Raw genomic sequence first — 25,561 nt, forward strand, 5'->3', positions numbered from 1 at the left:
GAGTGAATGACTGAACTACTTTAAGCACTTCTGGATGCTTCAATTAATTCAGGTATCAATGTTAAAATCAATATAAATCCTTTCATTTTTAAATGTAGAATAATGTTTATGTGTCTCCAGTTATGTGGCATCTTGATTATTTACAATTCACAAAATATTTTATTAAAAGAGAATGTGTTCATTCTATCATTAATATGAATTTAAATTTATGATTTGAACATTCACTATCCTGAGGAATAGAAAAGGGTTTCTCAGACCATCTCAGTTTCTTAGAAGGAAATCACTAAATAATGATTGTCTGAGACAAGGAGGCTTTCTAGAGCATTTTATGATTTGGAAATAGATCCAGAATAGCAATTAATTACATTTTTGTAGTATCCTCTGCTATCATCACTTAATAAAGTACTGAGTAAAATAACCTGCTTTGTATCCATTTCTGCTGTTAGAGTATCTTAATTTTACATAGTCTTAACTCTGATCTTTCTTACCTATTATACAGCCAGCATATAAGGACTGTAACTTCCAAGTTGTTAGTCATTCTTCCAATCCACAAATATCCCATTAGTCAACAAAATATTCTTTCAATCAGCCCTTCCCTCTATCTTTCCACTACACCACTCCACAGCTACTGCACATTGTTCTCTTTAGCAAACATGTGTTCCAAAAAACAAATATCTGAACATAACAGAAGTGCTTGGTACATTATAACTCTAGTTTTTATGAACTTATAATTTCTCTATATATTAACTAAATAGAGCTGCTGAAGCTTAATAATATTGAAGGTGCCTCTTTTGGGCTAACTGATATTCCAAAATAGAATGCCAGTTTCAAACTATTCTAATTCAAGCTATTCAATCCATTCTAATCCTATGCAATGCGTATGATGAATATCTATAATTGCATGTTTTTTCTTGCACATTTATTTCTGATTAAAATTTCTAAGTTATTTTTACATAATTTCATTAATATTTGTATTATTTATCCTTAAAATTAGGTTTTTGGGAGACATAATATTTCACATATCTGTGATATGAAATTATAATTCCTTGTGTTATTTAAAATATTTTGTGATACTCAATTTTCTAATACTTTATAACATAAGTTGTTTTATATATTAAACAATCAATAAAGAAATGCTTGGAAAATCTGGAATGATATTTGCACCACCTTTCTGACATTAAAATATTAAATGACATTATTTATATGCTGTTTTAAAAAATATTTCAGTAAATTAATTTTATATTTAACTACTCTTATTAGAAGTATATCTGTAAGTAAGACAAGTGAAATTTAAGGTAAAAGTTAACATTCAACAGAATATTTCAGATGCAGTTTCATTTCATTAACAGCAAGATACCTTCATTTTATAACTCATCATGTATTTAGTTCTGATTGTGAAATAGTCTTTGCTTAGCACCATTCAATAGAATATTTCAGATGCATTTTTATTTTGTTAACCCAAAGGTAACCTTTTATCACCATGTTTGTAGCTCTGACTGTGAAATAAAGACTTTACCTAGTCACTGGATGTTAGACTTGGAAATAAAGTTGTAAAGCTGGAAACGGTGACCTGAATATGTGCATTATGTTATTTTTCCTGTATTTCAGAAAAAATCAATCTCAATATAATTCCGTGAATACTTGCAGCTGCATAGTTTTAAATGATCAAATAAATGTATTTTGGAATGTGTAATCACTCTTGTATATGACAGTATTTTATTTTAAAATCTCAACTGAGAAAAAACAAACAAACAGATATTTATGATCAGATATAGCATCAGACAGACAATTATATACGTCCCCTAAGCACCCTATCATAAAGAGACAGGTGTGGATTCAGAGCAAATAGTATTGGGCAGCTTCTTCTTTTGAATAGCGACATCAAGTAAACCAGGTTCTAGAGGAGAGAAATCCACTCCTACATCAATAATACTCTTAGTCTTTATGAATAATTTAGTGCTTCTAATTTCATGTGGTATTCAGGTAATTTAAATATTTAAATGATATACCTATATTCAATTTCCAACAAATTATTTTTCGAAAAGCAAAATAAAATTAATTAAAATTAAAGACATTACATTAAATGGTCATTTTAATGTCTAAAAGAAGAAAAAAATCTAATAATTTTTAAGTAAAACAAATAAAAAGTTAATTCCATGTAGCAAATTTATAAGTATTTCCATCTTAATTTTTTAATTGAATCTATTGATTAGAGAATGGGAGACTCTGACTGGGGAAATACAGTCAATTTTTTTTTATAAACATACTATAATTTTACAGGCTGAATTAGATAATGCAATCTTAGTATCAATAAATGATGTCATAAATATTAACAAAAGAGCTCACTAACAGTGGCTTTCCATAAAGACATCTACACATTTCAATATTAAATTCTAAGAACAATATTCCTAGTTGTTAATACTTTATGACTATATACATCTGAGAGATTTTTATTAACAGATTTAATAGCATTCCTATGTTACTGATTCTTAGTCTCATTTGTGTAAATGGCTTGGAGTGGAGATTTTCTTAAACTACTTGCATTTCTCAGGAAGTTTCATGTAATTTAGCTTATTTTCCCCAAATGCAATTCATTTAAAAGGTAGAAGGTATTTACTCAGCAGTATATCATTTGGCATTGTCTACATTTGGACCTCTTGATATTGATATTTTTAGTCTCTTACATGCTTCAAAATTTGAGCTACTCAAGAAAATGAAGTAATTTGCTATAATCCCCTGCCCTTCTTTGTAGAGGATTCTGAGCTTCTACTACACAGACTAAGTCCTACATATACTATTATATTTCATAGCTGCCTGCAAGTGACAGAATGCAGAAAAATCAGTACAGTGATAACATTTTTAGAAATGATATATAGACTGAATTTAATAATATAAATTAGTATACTCAATTGGGAAAGGGTCATATAAATATGTATAATTTTGCTTTATTTTTTTTTTTGCTTTAGTATGAAAATGTTTATGCTCAGTGATGAATAGATTATTAGTACTATATTTAATCTTAAAAATATAAGTAGTATCTAAATATGTAAGTAGTATCTAAAATTTGTTTTTTTATAATTTGAAAAATAAGATGTAATAAATTTGCTATATCTTTTTTATTATAACTTTATAACTGTTGGTTTTAAAATCATTTTATCCATTTGTATAGGGGATAGCTAAGGAGTCAGTAATTTACACAAATGTAAGTGTTGCTTTTCTGACTGTTTTATAAGTTTTGCAATTTACTGAAATATCAATCACAACTGGTAGTGATATATACCATCGGGGGGGGGGGAAATAATAAAATTTCTTTATTCAGATACTCACTACACCAAAAGATAAAAAATATGTGTTATTCCTGCTATTATCATCTCAATCAGTAGTATACATGGAGAAACACCCACAAACTAAGTGAAAATATAGATGCCAGAAACATACAGCATTTTACATAGCCTCTGCACAGCGAAGTTAAAGTATACACATTGACACACATAAACTTAAGACATACATTATCATTTTCAAAAAAGGAATACTACCATCCTTTATGAAAAAAAAAAAAATCCCCCCCAAATGGAGATATTTCTTCTTCACACTAAATAGAGAGCAATATGCCTCATTATTAGAGCCTACAAATTAATCCAGGAAACTAATATCACATTGCATTAAACACAATAACTAAATCACCCTCAATGTCATTCATTTCACTGCTATGAACAGAGAAAAGACCTGTACATATAAATTTGCATATATTTAGATAAAGCACATATAAATGTAGCATAAGTGTTTTCTACCAAAAGTTTATTTTACTTAATAAAGATGATTGTTCTAATAATTCACATGCTTTGTTTGTTTTATTTACTTCAATGATATAGTGGTAATCTAGCCAATTCCACCAATCAGTGAGGCAAAGTATTCCTGACGTGAGTGCCTTCAGCCTTGCAAAGACAGACTTAAAGTTGTTACTTTTGAACATAAATATTTTTCTTTTGATATAATTGACGACAGATTATCTCTAATAAAAAAAATAATTTACTATTAACTACACCAAAACTGTAAAGCAAAGTTGTTTCTAGAAAAATTACTGGGTATTTCCTTGGAATAAAGCTAAATTGTACATTTAAAAGTTATACTTGGTAAATGTGATACTGACCCCCAGGGCAGCTGAATGTAGAACTGTTAATATGATTTTCACATAAACATCCACTTTGATATTATTTGTCCCAGACTTGGTTTTACCCGCTCATTCTTCAAGTTAGGTAACAAAACTCCAAAGAATACAAAAGTTGGTATATGTAGAAAAGGTAGACAAATTTAAATGCAAATACACATACATTAATTTTGGTCATCTTAAAGACTGGTTATATTATTGGACATGGTCTATCATCTTACTTATAAAATGTATAATTTAAAAAATAATTAATATCTGGTAATATATTACACATTCAATTTTCTCTTCTGCTCCCAATTTTTAAAATTAAATTGTAATACTCTATACACTTTTTGTCTTCACATGTATAAAAGTATAATCCTCAGTATTATTTGTTAATCAATTTTCTTTTTCTGTCAAAATTCTAAAAATATTGGACTGCTTGCTTTTTTGGGCATTGAACTTTGAAAAGAATGAAGTAATATCATCCTGTAGTAATCTTTATTTTTACATTTTTAAACTATTTTAAGCTCATGATAGTGATAATGGAGAAAATAAAATGGAATAAGCATTGCTAAGAGACTCACTTAAAATGGAGCCATGGAGTCATTGAGAAAGTAGGGCATAAGCACATCTTATGTCTCAGCTCTTGGAACTATTGTGAAGTTGCTGACCTGTTGCTAAACTCAGTTCAAGGTCAAATAACAACTATCCAGTATTAGCAATTGCTACATGGATGTATATGGAATTTGCTTCCTCCTTGTCATGGTGACCAGACCATCTGCATTCTTTACCTTGAAAGAAACAAATCCATTTCTACAACCAGTATCCTTCGTTTACATAATAAGCCTAACCAATTCCAACTGCCCTAGCCAACATCCTTCGTTTACACAGAGGACCTTAATGAGAACAGCTCTTATGACTTTGCCCTTTAAAAACCCTGCGTTTCTTTGCTCCCTTTGGAATGCTTATTTAGGTTTCTGCCTGAATCCGTGCTTCCCACAGCCATTCTTTTGGATCTCAAAGAAATGATTATTGCCTCTTACTTTCACTTTTTATTTTTAGGTTAACCATAATCAATTGGATATCTCATGTTGGTCTCACAATTTCAAATTATAATTTCAATTGTTTTATATAGCTTAGAACTTGGTTTATAATTTACCTTTGATTATTTTCCTTTAGCATTTGTTTTGGTTTCATTTAGTAACATTTATTATCAATATGTTGACAATTCATCATTTCTCCTATTTGTTAATTACCTCTGTCATTTTTCTATTTAATATTTAGCAAAAATCTTCTGTATATATTCATCACATCACAATTCTGAGATTCATAATACTAATTCTACTCTTTATTGCTTTTGATGGAAATCATGCTTCTAGTGTATTAGTATTTAACTCTATTATTTTCCTCTTTCTTTCAGATGACTATTTTTACTTTATTCTAACTCAATAATTTTTTTCATAGGAAATATTATTTTTAAGAGAAAAATACAATTGTGTCAAACTAGCTTCTTTAATTTCTAGTAGATTTTGTACAAAAGCATACTTCCCTGCTTTAATACTACTAGATTTTTTTCCCCTCCATGTTGCCTAAATTTTCATGGCTTCATATTGGCTTTATATGAAGTAAATATGTATGAGTAGAATCCTAGGCAATCTTAATATTTTCTTATAAAAGAGTAGATTAATTTTATTTTTATATTCTTGCCATTTCCTTAACTATTATTAAAATCTACTTGCAAGGTCATGACAGTCTGGATAATACAAATATTTTGTGCCAATAATGCACAAATACTCTGAGAAAAGTGGAGAGATATCTAGAACCACTGATATTCTCTACCCTTTCCAAATAATACACAACACATTTCTTGTGTGAATGTGGGTTCTGTTTGACCTCTGTGCTTATGCTGAGGGCTGTGTCTACAGCCACACACTTCAGGAAGGATAATATATGCCAGGTAATAGAAAATCCATCTTCACAAAAAGAAATGTGGCCAAATTTCATGTTTATTAATCTGTTAAAAATAGCTTATGTGGAAATCCTGGTTTCTGCTATTTTTGTTTTCAATAATATATCTGTCTTCACTTACAACGTTAACAAAGATACTATACTTTTTTTTGCAGTTGATTACAAAAATCAGCAGTTGTGTGTTAAGTAGACCACAACAAGAAAAAAACATTTTGAAAATTCAATTTTTATCACTTGTGCTTATACTAAAGTTGATAAAGTTAGTGTCTATTGTAATTAGCATCATCAATGATACAAGAGAACCTATCTATGCTTCTTTGAAAATATCTTGGCTTACAAATACATCCAGCTTGTATTTTGCAAATATAACTCCAATCATTAATACTTGATGTATTCATATGAAAGCTACATCCTTACTACATGTTTTTACATGTATAATTAATTCCTATGATCTTATTTTATTTGATACTCAGTGACAAGCTACATAAATACATGTATGGAAGGATAAATAGATAGGTGGTTAGACAGATGAGTAGATAGATAGATAGATAGATAGATAGATAGATAGATAGATAGATAGATAGAGAATGCATTATTTTGTTAGGACACATTTAAAAATGCCTAAAACTGACAGACTATTATGAAGCAATAAACTTGGATTACTCTGTAGCTTATCATAACATTTTATTAATTCATACTTCTTTGTGTAGCATTCCTACAGTAAGACATTCTCTATTCCGAATTAAATGGAAATACAGTGATATGTTACCTTGAAAAACATGCTAAAGTTTCTTTTCTCTTTAACGTCTGTATACTCATTGTAGGTATTTGATATTTTCTGGTGATGTTTTAGGTCTACATGGATTAGAATAACTGCTCCTTGCCATATCTCCTGATATGACATAGATTACTATTGCCAACCTTTTCCTTTTTCATTTCAAGTTCTCACTAACATTAATGTACTCCCTTGAAATATTTTTTTCAAAAACTATTTTGATACTCAATATTTTTATATATGTACTAAATATAGTGGTAGTTTCAAAAGTTATTTTAGATCCTTGGATATATTTTCTAAAAAATGTAAAGTATTTGTTACATTTTAAAACAAATAAACAATTGGAAGATTGGAATACATAGCCACGTCATTTTCTGATACAATTTTGTGGATTCATTTTACTGTGAATAATTTGTCCATTTTTCTTTGTTTTGAACAGAATTTAAATTAGAAACCATCAATTTCTCATTCATGAAACCATCCCAGGATTAACTTTAAGTTGTAGCAAAAATAACAGAGGACAGAGAAGTTACATCATTTTTTGAGAAATACAAAAAAGCATTTTTTCTCCGTTGTATTTTTGGCTGCTGTTTTAAAATACTTTTTAGATTTAGTCAGCATTTTTGAAGTTTGTGTAGATTAGAAATTTCTTAAGAAGGTCACTGACAGTATGAAAAGCTATTTTATCTTCTATTAATAAAAAAAAGATTATTTTGGAGAGGTACTTTCCTTAGCTTTAGGAAACTTCTTTGTATAATATAGCAGAATAATAAAAAATTCAGGTAAATTTTAAAAAATGAAAAATGGAAGGAAATTATGTAGTGCCTATTCATAGGAAAATTAGTAAGTAAAAATTCTCTGTATATATAAATCCAGAATATTACTGGTGTATCAAATTGAATTATGAGTTCAGAAGTTACTCAGTGCCTGAAGGAAAGAGAATGGAATTTAAGGACATCATCTAACCTCTAATAGTATGCAGAAATAGCCAGAGGAAAATTCCCCAGGTATTGCTGGAACTTACACATTTTGTGTTAGTACCCTTGATGGTGACCAAATTAATTGTCACTGACTGCTTTGGCCTCCACCCATCATGAGAATGCCTGGGCTAATAACTAACATTTCCTGGGATAGCAAGTCAACCAGATGGTGCAAAGGAAATTCTGCCATCCCTAAGATATTCTCCCCAAAAACTTATGCAAGTTGGATATTATAAACAGAAAATATCAAATTAGATGTCACAGCCAGTAAATTAATTCTAATTGGAAAATGTTACTTCCATACTTTTTGTTATATAAAATAGCTGTTTATTTGAATCTCTATTTTCATGTACTCTAATTTGGTTATTACTCAGTTGCTTAATAATTACAATTATTGTACAGTATGCATGTATCTATTATCTGTATACTTAAGATTCATTGAAATAAAATTAAAAAATCCTACCTAATGAGTAGGGATATTTATTTCTTTGAAAGAACAAAAATGCTTTGAATAGAAAAACAAAAACAAAAAACAAAGTAAGTTATCAGTAACACATGACCTACTTATGCTGTGTAGCTTCACATGAAATTGAGGCCCACATTTTAAAAATTCTTTGTCATCTTGTGCTTCTTGATATTTTACATAATTAAAAATAATTAATGGAGTTTTGTAGTTTTATAGGGTGAGGGTTGCTTGTTTGAATGGTTGATAGTAGTTGGTTTATTGACATTTTTTTTAACTTCAATGGGAAATTGCAAGAAAATGAAATTAGATAAATCCTAGAACAACAAAGTGGATCTTAGACTGTAGCAATATTATCATCTTCTATTAATATACTGGATTTCTCACAGAAAGCTCAAGAACCATTCAACATTTCTCATAACAGTAACGTGGAACAACTAGGAAAGGAGAAATATAATGCCAACCTATATAGTGGAAAATTCAAAAAGAAGTACAGTTCTTTATAGAGATTATTGTCTCTAGCTGAAACAGGAACAGAAAACATTCCTCATTTAGCTACTTTGGCCCAGAGTAGATGATGTCTATGCTTATGTTTTAACTGCTATTTGTTTTTCAATATTCCACAGTATACAAATGAGGTCAGAATAAATGATAAATATATCAATACAAATATATCGTGTAGATGAATATGAATATATTTGGTCATTTCCCTTGCAACATTAATTTGTATTACTTCTGATAAAAAGTTGCTCATCCTCCTTATTACAAGATGGTTATTTTATAGCACTTTAATATAAATACCAGACCTTTAGAAATCTAGTTCTTTTGGAGAAAATCCCAGATGTGCATACAATTAAAAGCAATGTTGAATATTTTGTGTTGCCAGATCACTAATTAAATTCCTGCACATAACCTTTTTCTTTTTGAAATGCAACATTTACTAAATTATTTTATAATTATGCAAACATTGTTTTGTATAGCTTTTGCATTTTAATGAGTTTGGGTGAAACCACAATTTAGAATAAAATCAGAATCAGAAAGAAAAGAGATTGTACTATTATCTAAAGAGCTGCCATCCAATCATATAACACACACTACTTTTATGAGGCTGTAATTCCTTTGCCATTTTAAAAGTCACATATTTTCTGTTTAATTTTTGTTTTGTCTCTTTTTTAGAAGAAGTGTAAATGTAAACCCACAAAGGATAGATAAGAATATTTCAGAGTAAAGAATAACTGTCCTCTTTCTCATAGACGTTTCTTTAATATTACTTCTCAAATACGTTTCTATAGATCTTGTTTTCTATTTTCTTAGATCACACTTTGAAAAGCTCAAAGCCCAAGGATCAATGTAGGTAGAAATATAATACCCATCATTATTCCACTATTTTCAGCAGTATTTCAATCAGACAATGAATAGAGCAGTATGTTAATAGGACTAAATACATAATAATTGATAAATAAAATTTTGTGGCAGAATAATTGTCTTAAAATATCTGAATTATTGACTTGTTAAATATTTTGACCCTATCTTCATTTTCTGTTCTTTAGAACACAATCAGTGTACATGAGCCTCAAACTTACATATGAGGGAATTCTATATGTAAAGACCTGCAGTGAATGACTCAAGTTGTGGCATATATTTGTCAATCGAGTTGGGTGAAACATTTGATATCTCCTAGCTTTTTGCTAAATTCTCTGTACTATAAAATATAGAAACTGATAAATAGGAATTGAAGATATTATAGGACTAGAGATATTATATAATACATTACACACACACACACACACACACACACACACACACACTCACCAAAGATATGTATCTTTAAATAGCTGCAGCCAAAAAAAAAAAAGTTGCAGCCAAGATATTTAATTTGTAGTTACAGTTCCATTCCTTCATTCACTTAAATTATCTTTTACTATCAAATATATTTTAAGTATAATGATGAAGAAAAGATACATTCAGTCAGATAATGAGCATTTAAATCAGCAGAAATGCTTTAAAGCTATGTTAAATGGTGGTTATCATACGTTTGGTAAATGAAACCTGTTGGAAGCTTGAAAATGTAGGAAGGAAATAAGAGCAATAAAATAGCACAAAGTTTATAAGTCTAAATAAAAATTGACTGTAAAAACGATAACAGTAACGTCTTGTGTAGTTTTAAATATATGCAGAAGAGCCTATACAAACATTCTCATAAGCTCATATCAAAGGGTGTTAAACATGGTTAAAGCATTTAAGGCATGTGCATTGTTTGGAATGTAACACAGTAACCAGTTTTCATAAAAATATGGTAAGATAATTACAAATGTTGTATTATGTAGGGAGAGCACTTAAAGTGTGTGTAAATAATTTAAACGAGGGGGAAATGGAATGACAACATACTTCATCCATCCAAAAGAAAATAAGAAAAGAGAGAAATATAACAGAATAAATGAAATAATTGAAAGCAAATAGTGTGGCAATATATTTAAATCCAAATAAAAAACAATTATGTTAAACATAAACGGAACAAAATTTCCTCCCCCCCAAAAAAAAAGAATGGCAAAAGTAATATAAGATAAAGTAGTATCCTAAAAGTAGGTATTAAATGAGTAAATATGTTTACTTCTTAGGAATATGGATTATAAGAAACTGTGGTAAAATTTTTGGAAGAAGTAGTTGAAACTTATTAAAACACAATTATCATTAGAGCCTGTAACTTATTTACATTGGGAGTGTGTATGTGTACACATTTATTTGTTTCTGTGCATGTTTACATTTATCAGAGTAATATAGGGAAGTGACTCCAACATTTTGCTACACATCAAAGCCACATAGGAGTCTGATATACAGAAAACATTTTGGTTCTTGAACACTACTTCCAAACATATAGATATGCTGCATCTGTGATGGCACTTAAAAATCTCTCTTTCCAAAATATCTTTTGTGATTATTCTTATACCCAACCTGATATGTAAACCATTGAAAAAGAAGAATACTCACAGACAATGTATATTATTTCCAAAACTCTAAGTAGTATTATTAAAATAACTATAATATATTAAGCCAATGAAGCAGATGAGTCATATTAATCCAACATTCCTTACTCTTGCCCTCAATACACACACTGCTAACAAATTATAACACTATTTCTGCTTGATTTTACAGATTTTTCTCAGCATCTTTCTCTCAATCACCCTGGTAGCCAATAATAGCAATCCTCTACAGTTGAAAACAATTGTACAAAATAATTTCACTTCTCTGTAATCATGCTTCAAAATGAAAAGCAAAACTATATTAAAAAGCAATTATTGATGATCCTATTCTGTATTAATGATTCAGTGACACTGGAAATTAATAACTAAAGGATAAACAAAATTACCAAGTAACTCAGAAATTTTATCTTAAAATATCAGAATGACTCATGAAATTGCAAATCAAGCCTGAAAAATGTCTATTTAGAAAAGAGTACAAATAAAAAACTGCATATCAAATATCTAGAATACATGCAAATAATACCTGGAGTAAAGTCTACAGACCCAAACTTTTCATTATTAAATTCAAAAAGAAAAAAACAAACAAACAAAAAACAAAACAAAACAGCAATTTAACCAAGAGTTACACAGAAACAAAAATCAAAGAACAACAAAAGGTAAGACATTGTAATGTTTAGTAAAATTCAAGACAGAAATTCTATCATTAAATGTATAAAATACAGAGGGAGCCAAAAAAATGTATACTCATTTTAAGAAAGAAAAACTGTATTAAACTTGTAATACTCATTATATAATGATAACAAAAGTGAATGCAAGATGAATTTGACTTTTGCAATTACAAGAGGTGCTCAAAGTGGTTGCCATCAGTGTTCAGACACTTCTGATTATGGTGAACTACTGCTTGAGCAATGTTGACCAAAGTGTCCACTTGTATACACTTTTTGGCACGCCTGGTATTAAGTAAAAGGCAGAAAAAACTTGAGAATTCATAAATATATAAATAATAACTTCCTTAAAATTAATAGTGATTGTATAAATTCTAGCAATTCTATTCAGGAAATGTAAGTATAAGAAGAAAACACATATACATATAAAATCAGAATAAAATTGACAAATAAACATTAACTTAGATAAAATTATTATTCTATAACAATTAAAATTTTAAATGCCAATGATATTTATACTTATCTCAAGTTATATAAATTTGTAAATTGACTCAATAAAGCCCTGGAAGGTGTTGAGAAGTTTATAGAATTAAGTTTCTTAACAGTAATAAACACACATATTCATTTTATCAATTGTTAGCAAACCCTAAAGAATTTTTGCATCCTTTCAAACCATTTTATTTTAAATATTTCCGAGTATAGCATAAGGAGAAGTGTCTTCCATGTCTTTGTAGAAAATAAGCATCAAACTGTAAGATTGAAAAATAAACTTCTAAAAACGCACATGAAACACCAATATTGCATGTGTATATATCATAAAAAATCTTTAAAATTTATAAAAATAAATGTCACAGTATGAATGGCTATTATGCAATATTATTACTTCCTCTTCTATTCCTATTTAAAATATTTTAAATTAGAAATGGAAAAATTCCACCTTAGGTAATACCTACTTAATATCAAGCCAAGGACATATTGAATGGTAACAATCTAAAGCCCCACGAATCTAAAGTAACAGACAAGAAAAAGATGTCCACTGTCACTATTAGTATTATACTTGTCCTAGAAACTTGAACAAATAGTATGAAACAGCACCATAAAACCGATTAAGTAAATAAGAAAAAAAAAAAAAAACTATCTTCATTTGCAGATAATATAATTATTTCCCCAGAAATAATAAGTGAAACTGTCTTTATATTATAAAGAACTATGAGAAGTAAATAAGACACACTTCCTAATAGACAAAAAAAACAAAAGATAAGGAGCCTATGAAAATTGATCCAAATAGAAGAATTTCATATTGTAAATACTCAACATGTATTTATTGCTCCAAGAAATAAACTCAAAATAAAATACAATTTTGCATTTCGGACTGGAAAAAAAATGAAAACTAAATGCTTGGTATGGTGAATGTATAAAAGAATAGAACTCACACACATTTCTCATAGACATGTAAAGGAAGACAGAGGATACGGTTGTACAAAACAAAAAAACAACAAAATGATATGCATTTCCTTTGACCTAGCAATTCTATTTCAAATTTAGTGTATTCATTTAAGTAAATACTTTGAAGACATTAAAAGTGAGGATATATATTTATCTTATTGATTAAACAGTAATGTTCACAATTTATGTATAAGTAAGATTAATTTTCTATTAGAGAGTTTGTTCACACTAAATGGGGAGGACATTGACAAAGAGAAAAGGAAATACTTCTGGTGCCTCACCTCAGGCAATTCAGGAAACTTGGAAACCCACAAATTTTGGCTGTCTCAAGCCATAAACTTTTCATTATTAAATCAAGAAAACAATAAATTAACTAGGGTTAAAAGGAGGCAAAAATTATCTTTGGTTTCTAGCTTCAAAAAACAACTAGGGCTGAAGTGGTCTTTCTGTGGACCCCAGTGAACTCCTTTATAATACAGAACAGACTCACAATCCTAAGGTACGACGAGTGTAGTCATACTACCTCATTTTGGGAATAACATCTGAGAAATAAGCCAGTATATTGGAACAGTAGTAATTAGTCATTGATATTTGAGAGCATATAAAGGAACCTAGGTTCTAGCTGAAATACAAATTTTTTTGAAACATATTACTGAATTTCTGCAGGAGTTAACAGATAAAGAAAAGGCGATTTGTTAAAAATAAAATTAAATGTATGGAAAGTGATTTTATTGCCAAGACAACTCAACTTAGATCTTAAAGAGAATAGAAAGTTGTCTAGCAGGCATCTGGAAGCATAGAGAATCACAGAGCTGTGTGTGAACTTACAATATATAAGATCATCCAACAGAAGGAGTTTGCTTTAATAAAGCAGTCCTCATTTATGGAAGCCAGTTGAAAAGAAGGCTTAGCTCAGGCTCATTTTAAATATGGAAAAGTTGGGCCTAATTTTGTAGAACAACTTGGATCCTCGTGCGGGTCACAGAAGACCTCTCTAGCCTCTTCCAGTTATGAAGATAACTCTGAGAAGAGGGAGAGGAGACTGTGGTTACTCAAACCAAGGACCAGGAGAAATCCAAAACATTTGAAATAAAGACAAAGGCCATTCTGTATAAACATTTAGCCTACGAGCTTAGAGATCTTATTCTCACTGTAAAGAATTTTAGAAATGGCAATGTTGAAAGTGTCAAAATCACAAGGGAAAACAATAACTAAAAGAAAAACCGAATTTTGATTCTTTGCAAAAATATCACAGGCACAGATAACATGGAAAATTCAGAAAGGCTAGCCTGAAAACATCCATTGGAATTATACCCACATTATTAAAATCTTTGAGGAATTTTAGACAATAGCACTGGAATCAAATTTAAATCATACAGGACCCCACCCACGTATATGGCCTTACCTTATGATGGTATCACTTTCTTATTCCATGGGTTAGTAGTCTCCAGAAAATAAGGTTAGACCAGAAGGGTTTCTCTACTGCGCTGAATGATAGTTCACACTTGAAGTTGAATTTTACATTTTAAGTATCCATATAAGCCCTCTTCATTAATATAATTTAATTGGTTAGAAGACTGGTTCTGAAAGTGTGGCTCATGAACGAGCAGTATCAGCATCAGCCAGTCCTAATGGGCCCTAAACCTGCTGAAAGAGAAACGCTGGAGGTTGAGACAACCATCTAAGTGTTAACAAGACCTCCAAGTGATTCTCATGAGCATTAAAGTTTGTGATTCTTTGTGCTGGAGATGCCAAGACCACCTTTAACCTGTAACTTTGATTGCAAGGCTAAAATTCCCCCCAAATATAATGGGGATCAAAAGGGAAGTGATTATACCTGATATGAAAGGTGTGGTGACACCTTACAATCTCTGTAGGAAACACACAAGTTCATTGATGGAAGAGGAGAACCAGATTTGGGGGGGGTGGTGCGGTGGAAACAGGGGGAATATAAATCAGATGGAATGGAGAAAAGGAAAAACAGGTGAAACAAAGATCAGGAAAAACAGATGGAAGATTGGATAAAGTGGAAGAATGCAGATGAAGGGAGAGAAAACTGATGGAGAGGAAGAAACTGATGGAAATGGAAGAAATGGAAGAGACAGAGAAAGGGGTAAGGAGAAAGAGAAGATGAGTATTGATTTTAAATTGCATCCAGAATATTCTGTTTTAAGTAGAACTAACTTCACATCCTTTGGAAAATTTAGACTGATTAGTCCTTTCACATTTTACTGTGTGAAGAGTTTAGAAGTAGGATTGAATATTTTGAAAGAAGGAAACCCACAGAGTTCTTTACAATTGAGTGAAGATAGACCACATAGCAGATACTGACCATCCTGATACCATAGGCTGGTAAAGCTTAAATTGGGTTTAGTTTGAAAAGTAAAAGAAAAGTAATTGTGTTTTTTTTATTTTTTTATTCCTAACTGGGAAGTGAATCATACAAATTTACTACTATAAACCAATGGTAAGTGCTCATATATATGTCTGGTTTAACTGTATAAAAAGTGTACCTATAATACATATTTAATGATCATATAATATTTAACTAACATACAGTCTTAATATATAAAATGATACATTGCTCAGTGATTATATGTGTGTACATATAGTTAATCATAAATAGCCTATGCAAACATCAAATGTCAAATGATGTTTTCTCTTAGTGATGGTGTTGAGAAGAGTTAAATTTATTGTATTCTATTTTATGGATAATTGATGTTCAATGTTATATTTTCACTGAATTTTGGACAATATCCTATACTATAAAAATTGTGTATGTGTGTGTATATATATATATATATATATATATACACACACACATATATATGTATATGTATATGTGTATATATATGTATATGTATATATATAATTTTCCTAAGGCAGATACCTATATTTCAAAAATGCTGGCATATTTTATGGTATTTTACTTTTACTAAGAACATGTTTGCAATGTGAAATGTAATGCAATGGGATCAACTTTTTAACAAGCTTACCAGAATTTGTGCTCTCAAATATATTTTCATCTTTAAAAGCTAATCTAGATGGCCATATGTTTATTCCAACGATATCGCCATTTCTATTTTTGGAACTTATCTTTTTAAATTGCTTCCAAAACCTTCAGCATATTACTTTAAATGTCGGATGGGAGAAATAATACTCATTTTAAGATGGAAACCCAAATAACTTTTCGAGTAGGGTCATCTCAATAAAATGAAATATCAAATTGCATAAAACAATTTTTTTATTATTTTACTTAAAGTTAGGTGTGATTTAAAAGTCACAATTTTATTTCTTTCCTATGTGGCATCTATGCAGATTTTTGTAAGGCAATTATAATAAGAAGTTTTGAAATTATTATGAACAATCACTTCCATGAAAGACCATGCATACAATTGCAAGATAAATTTGAATGCTTAATTTCTTATATTTTTATATCAAAAGCTGCTCTATTTCAATATAGCCACTATGAATCTTGTCCTCCATTCCATTCCAGAGGATATATTAATAGCATGTGCATGACTTTATGGTTTTTTTTTAATCTTATTAGCGCTGGGGCATAAAACTGACCTAGAAAATACTGAAACCAAGTTTTATTTTTAACTAAGAAAAAAAAAATGGCACTCAATGTGCTTAGGCAGCTAAAGAGGAGGTTGAAGGGCAGCGCTGAAGCTATTTAGGCAAAATTATTAGGAGGTTATGGCTGCCTGTTTTTCTTTTCAGACCTTTGACATATACATCATATTCTCAGTGGTTCAGCCTGGCCTTATTAGCCTCATTTGCATGAGCTAAGGCTGTGTAGTCAGCAATGTAATTGCCCAAAGAGGCAATCTTATTATTCCAAGTGAAGATATTTTTACTCTGCCAAATGAGAAAGCAGGCTACAATACCAATCATTAGACGCATTTGAGATATGTTAAAGAAATGCATTAACATTGCCACTAGAGAATTCAATTTCTCAGGAAATACTTGCCTGTAAATCCGGGGACACACGTGCAGAAAAAATAGCCACTTAAATGGATGCTGGTTGCTCCATTTTTGCAGGACACAGATTTACAATCTTCAGTTTCTGTTTCACAGATGTTTCTTTCATATCTTTGCAGACAGCTACAGTACAATTGTGCCAATGGACCAGGCAGAGTCCATGGATTGATATACTCTGGTTTTCTAAGCAATCTTCAACATTGAGAATACAAAACCTATCAGTGTAACCAAGAGAACAGCTGCAACTGAAACATGCAAAAATGAAAAACTCAATTTGTATAATTTAATGTATAATTAAATGTATAATTTAATGTATAATTTAACATATTTAAATATTTATTGCATATTTCCTTAAATACATGGGCTAAGAAATATAACAGAGATGGTTGGGAGGTGCTCTTTTAAAATATGCTTGTAAAAAGTGTCCACACTTGGCAAAACTTAATTTTGCTTATTGGGCAGAATGATGTGTGGAAATACTTTTGTTACAGACAGACCTAGATTCAAATACAGGTTCTGCAACTTAATTGCTATGTCACCTCGGACAGTATCATTATCCCTGCTGAGTCTAAATGACAGTGTGTGTGTGTGTGTGTGTGTGTGTGTGTGTGTGTGTGTGTGTGTTTGTGTGTGCGCACGCGCGTTTCAGGATTTTTGTAAACATATCCAGTAAAGTTTTGTAGTGATTTCCTGAAAATTAGTTGTTATCATTATGATTATTGCAATGTAAATGCCTGTCTTTAAGCATTAGATTCCCAAGGAAACCATTTCAATGGATTTATTTTGAATAAATACATTGCCAGATGCACAAGTAGATCAGGAGCCAGGCTGCCCAATTCCTGAAGTTCTTTTTGGAAAGCCCTGGTTGATTGAGGTAACTGACCTTTGCACTGACCTTCTTTTCTTTTTTAGCACTTAAATTCCTGCTCTTATATATTAAATTCACAAAAAGAGTGACCCTGTGAAATCCTAAGCACCCCACCTCACCCTTGACCCCAATAAAGACAGAACCCCATGTCAGCTCATTGTCTCTTTACTGGACATGCAACCTTGCTGTGTGGCCTCCAGGGTGCCATGTATTTTCTGGGATTTGTGGTAAAAACAAACATGCATTTTCAAAGTTCCCTGCTGGTTGTTGCTGACATGCATCTCACAATCATAATAAGAACCACAAGGGCCAGACCCACTGTAACATGGGCTCTGGTGGGGGACGTGTCTGTAGGACTCCCAATGAGGGTCCCAGACATTCCTAACAAGTAAGCAAGTGCTGCAGGCACTGCTAACCAATAGCATCACTATCAACAGTCTGAGACCTGCACAAAACAAGATGAAATACCTGATCTCATGCCTAAGGAAAATGGGTTAATTACTAATGGATTCAATGATAGTATTCATTCATTCACTCTATATCCATCCCATAAATATATATTTGCATTTTCTATGTGACTGGCGTTGACCTAAACAAATTGATACGGAGATAAACAATTCTCTGGCTTTACCTCAAGGGATGCACCCTCTTCTTACCCTAACATAGTGCTAACAGGATTTATTTCAAATGTTTGAGTACCTTAGGTCTTCAGAAGCCTACAATATGAGTGCTCCCAAGGCAGGAATGACGATTGTCTTATTCATGTTGAATCTGTATTATGTAGCATATATGCTAGTGCCTAGGAGATAGAGAGGACCCAAGACAATTTGTTCAATGAATAAAATTGAATAGATAAATGAGATACTGAAAATACACTTAGAATCTGCAGGGTAGGGGAGGTGATAAGTAGTAGAATTCAATAATCTCTTCAGTTGACTGCAGTACAGTTATTCAGGGAATTCCTAAGAGGAAATTAACCTAATTGGACATGATGGGATGATATGGCAGGAGGAGCGTTATATTTTCTCTGTGTGCATATACTATTATATATAACAGATTACTCAATTATTCACTCAATGTAAATATTCATCCAAAATACAGATGAAGGGCGATGCCAAATATTTTTAGATACTTTTTTAAAAAGCTATATTACTTTGAATTTTCAAATATGTATATCCTTTCAGTACATGAGTGTAATCCATAGATTCATTATTTTTTAACTGTCACTTTCAATGAATATGAAAATCCTGGTGAGACTTTGCTTTAATATCATACTCACAAAATTAACTCCTATAGTGATTTTTATTTAGCCAATAATTTCTAGTAGTTTTTAATGTACTATTCTCTATTTCAAGATAATTCTATATTATAGTCTCTGTTTCATGTAAATGTATTTGAAATATTTGCAGGTTTAATGGTGAGAGCCAGATTGGCTATGAAGGAATATTTTTCTAGAATTAGAGAGGCATTGGTTTCAACCTGTGCTTTCCTCATTTTGTACATACACATATCATTTCAGTACCTCAGTTATTTATTAAATACATTGAACAAACATTCTTGGGTGTTTTCTATATGCTAGATACCACCTTAAGTAATGTGGATTATGAGCCATTTTAATATTATTATACATTATGTAATATACCAATGTTTATTCCTTTGAATATTGCATATATATACCTATAAAGCATAAGAAAGAGAAGGCATGAAGTGAGAAAGAAACCTAAACATAAGGATAATCTTTGGTCCACAGTAAAGTGATTTTCAAATATCCTTTGCCAGCTATTCAAAGGGCACTTACGATAATCATATAAATATGCCAATGATTTGAGAAGAGCAATGTCAAGTCACTTTGCTGGTTATTATTAATGAAAATTAACCTACTGAACCTAAGTCATTACAGTCATAGATTTATACGATGGTAGGTGTTTGGAGTCAGCTAGAAGTTAAACATCAATTAGTTTAAACCTTTCTTCTTGTAGTTGTGAAAAACTTAGTCATTTAATGCCATTTGCCAACTATTCCTGAGATTGTTAATGGCAGGCCTTATAGTTCATGTTTTCGTATTTTCAAAGCACTAGCTTTGGAGAGGGAACCTTAGTTCTAATTCTTCTTCTCTAACTTCTTTTGGAAATAAGTTTCTCTGCGCCCTAGTTTTCTCATCTGTAAAATTATTAGTACTATGTCTATTTCACAGAATAGGACTATATTTATTCATTACTGAGCAGGTAAGTCTATTGTCAGCCATGTCAAATGTGCATATTTACCTGAAATAAAGTTATAGAACACAGTTACTTCCCTTCAATGATCTCTCACTTTCCCTGCCCTGACCACCCCCACCCCCCAAAAAAAAAACCCTAAGTAAATTCTAAACAGCTGTCACATGACATAGTCTGCCCAGACCTTGCCCTGTTTAACTGTATTTTAAAGATTAATTATTAATAGTGCTCATTCACCTTAAAAGTATTTGGATTAGGGTGGTAAATTACATGGTGTCCCCAAGACATTTATATAGTTGTGTGCCTCAACCATACAAATTTAGTCATAATGCTACTTGTTATTCCATGAAAACCAAACAAAACAAAACAAAAACAAAAAACAGAAACAAAAAGCCTTCCTTCTATTAATGGATAAGACATCCTATGAGAGAATATAAAAGCCTGTTGTTATTTAATTCTTCCTAAATTAATAGCTAATTTGACAGCTAAATAAACCAGGAAATGATGCAGTTATCTAGAATTATATGATCATGGCAAGAGAGTAGGAACGTTGCAGATAATGAAGAGTGGCCATTTCAGGATATATTTCAATATTTATTAACAGATTAATTATAGGAGGTAGGAGAAGAAATTGATTTAGAGTGACATTCTCTTTTAGGTCTTAGCAATTTGGGATTCTAGTACTCTTACTATGAGGAAGATTTGGCAGGAGAAAAATTTGGGTAGAAACTAGGAATTTACATTTGGCCATAACAAATTTGAGAAACTTATTATACATATAAATCCATAAGACTACTTACTGAAACACTGGAAATATGAGTCAGTATCACTATCTGGGTAGCAGGCCCAAAATGGACAAGCAATTTGCTTACATCTGCATGCTTGAGAAAATCAGATCTCTTATTTCTGACTTTTAAATATAGCCCTCATCCCTTAAGTATTTAATTCCTTGGCACCTCTAAAAAATACTCCACAGCAATTCAATTAATATTTTCTGTTTATATTTCTGTTTTTTTGTGGCACCTTCCATATTTCATACAATTTATAGATATAACCTATTAGGTCCACACCTAAAAAAAAAAAATCAAGATAATGCCTTAATTCGAATATAAGAAGATATAAAACAACACTAATTTGTAATTGAATGTGTTCATGTGTAAAGATACATCTTTGGTAGAAATGACTGAACTAGGAGATACATTGATGTGCTTAGTCCATTGCATCCATACACAGAATTACCATGGGTGCGGTAGCTATAAATGGAGACTGATGACAGAAGTTTTGTATTAGAAATTCAAGTAGAATAATACAATTTTCTAATATGGTTAACAGATTTGAATAAACTTCTGCATAAAATATAATATTTCCTTGATTAACATGAAAGTTTCATTCCTGGAAAATCCAATGATTATTAAATTTTTGTAAAAATATTTTGTATCAGTATGTAAAATGAAGTTTATGGCTCAGACATTTATAAAAAGAGTTTTATATTTACATTAATGTATGTTGGGAATTTTGGAAATCATACAAACCTTGTATCACTTCTTTTTATCCATGGAACTATTCTGAGCATTGAAAGACTTATAATATTCACCATCTGCCACTCACCTGTTAAATACTAGCTGTTTCAGTCAGCTATACGGAATATTAGAATGACCCTAGAAATTTCCAAAATGTACCCAGAATGCAATACCATCCCTTTGAAAACCATTGACTTAAAATGAATTTCTCCAGTTTACTAAAGCACTCATCACTTTTTAATTATGTCAAACATTTTCATCATAATTAATAATATACATGTAAAAGCTGATATATTACACGTGTGTATATGGCTACCCAGTGCTAAGATAAAGAGCTATTAAATTGAAAGCTATTCAATGACAAGTACATCAATTTTGTAAAAAAAAAAAAAGTTAAAATTAATGTTGAATTTTTAAAATTTTCTTGTAATTTCATGGAATTTTACTGTGAGGAAATAAATTGGACTAAAAGACTTAATGGACATATTACAACCTTCCTTATTAAATAAATCAATTTGAATTGTACTTAAATTTGAAAAAAGTGAATGATATGATTGAAAGGACAAAATAGAAACATATTAGGTGAAAGTAAGTTAAAAATATGGTCTCATTTTTAAATATTGTGATTTAATCTTTTATTATTTAGATTTTTAATGGAAATATATTCCATGGATAGAAGAAATTAAACATATTGCTCTATTTATTACCCGGTTTTAAGATTATAATCCATATGCCTTATAGACAGTAGATGCTCCATTAATAGTTTGAATGTATAAGAATAAAATTTATTTTAAAACTGAGCTACGTTACAGAAAATGGTCATCTTTAAGGGTCTGAATTAACAACTTCATAAAATTTCAAGTCTTAGAAGGTAATTTGAAAAGCATTGTAAAAAGGTTAGACCTATAAAAAGTTGTTTAGGTATTATCAAGTAAAATAAAAATCTGGCCCAGGTACACAAAATTGTATAACATGCATACAATTTGTGTTTGATATATGAAATTAAAGCACAAAAAGTCATAGAGCTTAAGCTACAATGTAGTCAAACTTTCACTTTATATGTATAACACATGTATTGGTTTACACCCAAAAGAAAAAGAAAAAAAAAAAGAATACATGAGATGTAACTGTGTATATATTGGCTAAGTTAGTTGAAACTTAATTATACAAAACTGCTTCCTCTAATGAGATTTATTATAATTAATTTTTAGGCTGCATATGGACATTACAATATCTACTTTAGAATTGCGTAAATGGATTAAGGAATGACCTCTACATCGTTATTCTAGTATGAAGCTTAAAGAAGTAAGGTTATTTCATTTTCCATAGTACAATAAAGAGGAAAAAATAATATGTCAGTGTATGTAAATGCAATAGACAAAAGGATCTGGCTACTAGTTAAAATGTGGCTTAGTAGTATCCAGACTAACCAAAAAGAAAAATACATACATCACACATACAAATGCATATACAATAAGCCACATTTATATGCAGACATTTTCCTTTTTTTTTCCTTTTTTTTTTTTTCTCAAAGTGAAATTTAATACAAAAATTTTGCTTGGGTGGCAGAAAAGTTTGAATGCTACATCTAAAATTTAAAATGTAAAGCAAAACAAGACATTCAACTTAATTTTAAAAAGTCACTGATATGGTAGAAATTACAATAATTTTAAAAATTAATAATCACTAGACTTTCTGGTTCAGAAATAATTTAAAAAATAACCTCTGATTCAAATACATTGTATTTCTGTGGCTAATTAATCTAAAGCTTTATTTATACAAGCCTCCTGACTCTGCAAAAATAGGTTTTGAAAGTATACCCAATTTTATCATGAACTTTTAGATTTTACACTTTGAAATAGAACTCTTCCTTATAATTGAAAAAAGCATTTTGGCTATATTTAGTATTACATGGAAAATGTGAAACTCATAAAATAGTCTGTAAGGGAAATAGGTTTAATTTAAAGTTTTCAGAAAGAAAGCCCGAAAATTCATTGCTATTAACACAAACTACCTGTATGTTTAGAAAATGAAAATAATAGTTGGTTTAAATAGTTAATTTGAAAAGAGATTTGCTTTCTAAATGAAATGAAATAACCACGAGATGTGTTCTGAGGAGAATACATATTAATTTACCTACAGATGGTACGTTACAAGAGGACAGATATCAGATCTCATTTCCACAACATTTTACAATTAGAAAATAATTAATAAATGTTAATAAATATATCAATGAATACATTTCAGTATATTTCTGGTAGCAAATAGGGATTGGCGACTTGGGCATAAACTGGAAGCTTCATAAATGGGTTGGTCCCCCAAAAACTTCACAGTCTGGGCCAGATGTTGAGAAATTATGATCCCATACTTACCAAAGCTGTCCTACGTATTGAGAGAAAAAAATGCCTGGTGGGATTCCCCCTACCCACCCCCATCAGGGTTATCCAAATTCCTAGAAAATGTTTCAGAACATTTTAGGGCAAAAATGTGGTAATGCTCAAAACTGTGTAAAATACTGCTTTTACATTATGCAATTTAAGCGGCACTCATAGAAAGTGTATCTCAATAGAAAAAGGTTTATGCATCGTCAACTGTCTTCTAACATTAATACTGTTGTATTGTTAGTGTCTTGCATTCTAAAAATATCATTAAATTTAATATTACACAGTGCTATCATAGTTTTACTTTATAAGTTTTACCTTGTGAGTTTAGTTTTAAAAGTTCTCCGTCCCAAAACCACAAAGATTTCACACACACACACACACACACACTCACACACACACAACGGGGGTGCCAAAACTTGTACACATTTTAAGAGATGTTGTCTATGTATTACTTTTCAAAGCTGAATTGAATTGAATTACAAAGTTGAATTGAATTGAATTACGGTAGCAATGCGTAGTATGACATTTGCTCAAAAGACGGTGTTAATCAAAGGAACACTAGCATCATTCATTGCATTTCAATTTTAATTAGTTTTTTCCTCTCTTAAAATGTTATACATTTTTTGGATATACACACACACATATATGTATGTATATATGTATATATATACACACATAATATGCATATTATGTATATATATATACACATATGCATATATATATATGTGTGTGTGTGTGTGTGTATGTATGTATATACATTAGTTACACTGTAATTTTGCCATTAAATTTTAGGTCTCTGAACACATTTAGAGTCTGCCTCTACATAAAGGGTAAGGCTCTAATCTAGTTTCATCCATGGTCTCATCGTGAGCCATTTCCTCAATATCATTTACTGAAGGTGATATCTCATAAATCAAGATCCCGTATGTACATGAGTTGTTCTCAAAGCTCTCTCAGCCAACTCTTTGTTTTCACAATGGCACCATGTGGGTTTTGCACTTGTCATACCAGATGATACATGAAGTCCCATCCCATTACTCTTCCTTTTGAAAGATGACTTAGCTATTTATAAAATATTTTATATAGTTTTTAAAACATACTGATTGGTTTCTAAAATAACATACAATATTTTTGGTATAGAATTCAATGTGTGAATTAATG

Source organism: Rhinolophus sinicus, linkage group LG05, assembly GCF_036562045.2.
Source record: "Rhinolophus sinicus isolate RSC01 linkage group LG05, ASM3656204v1, whole genome shotgun sequence".
Classification (NCBI taxonomy): Eukaryota; Metazoa; Chordata; class Mammalia; order Chiroptera; family Rhinolophidae; genus Rhinolophus; species Rhinolophus sinicus.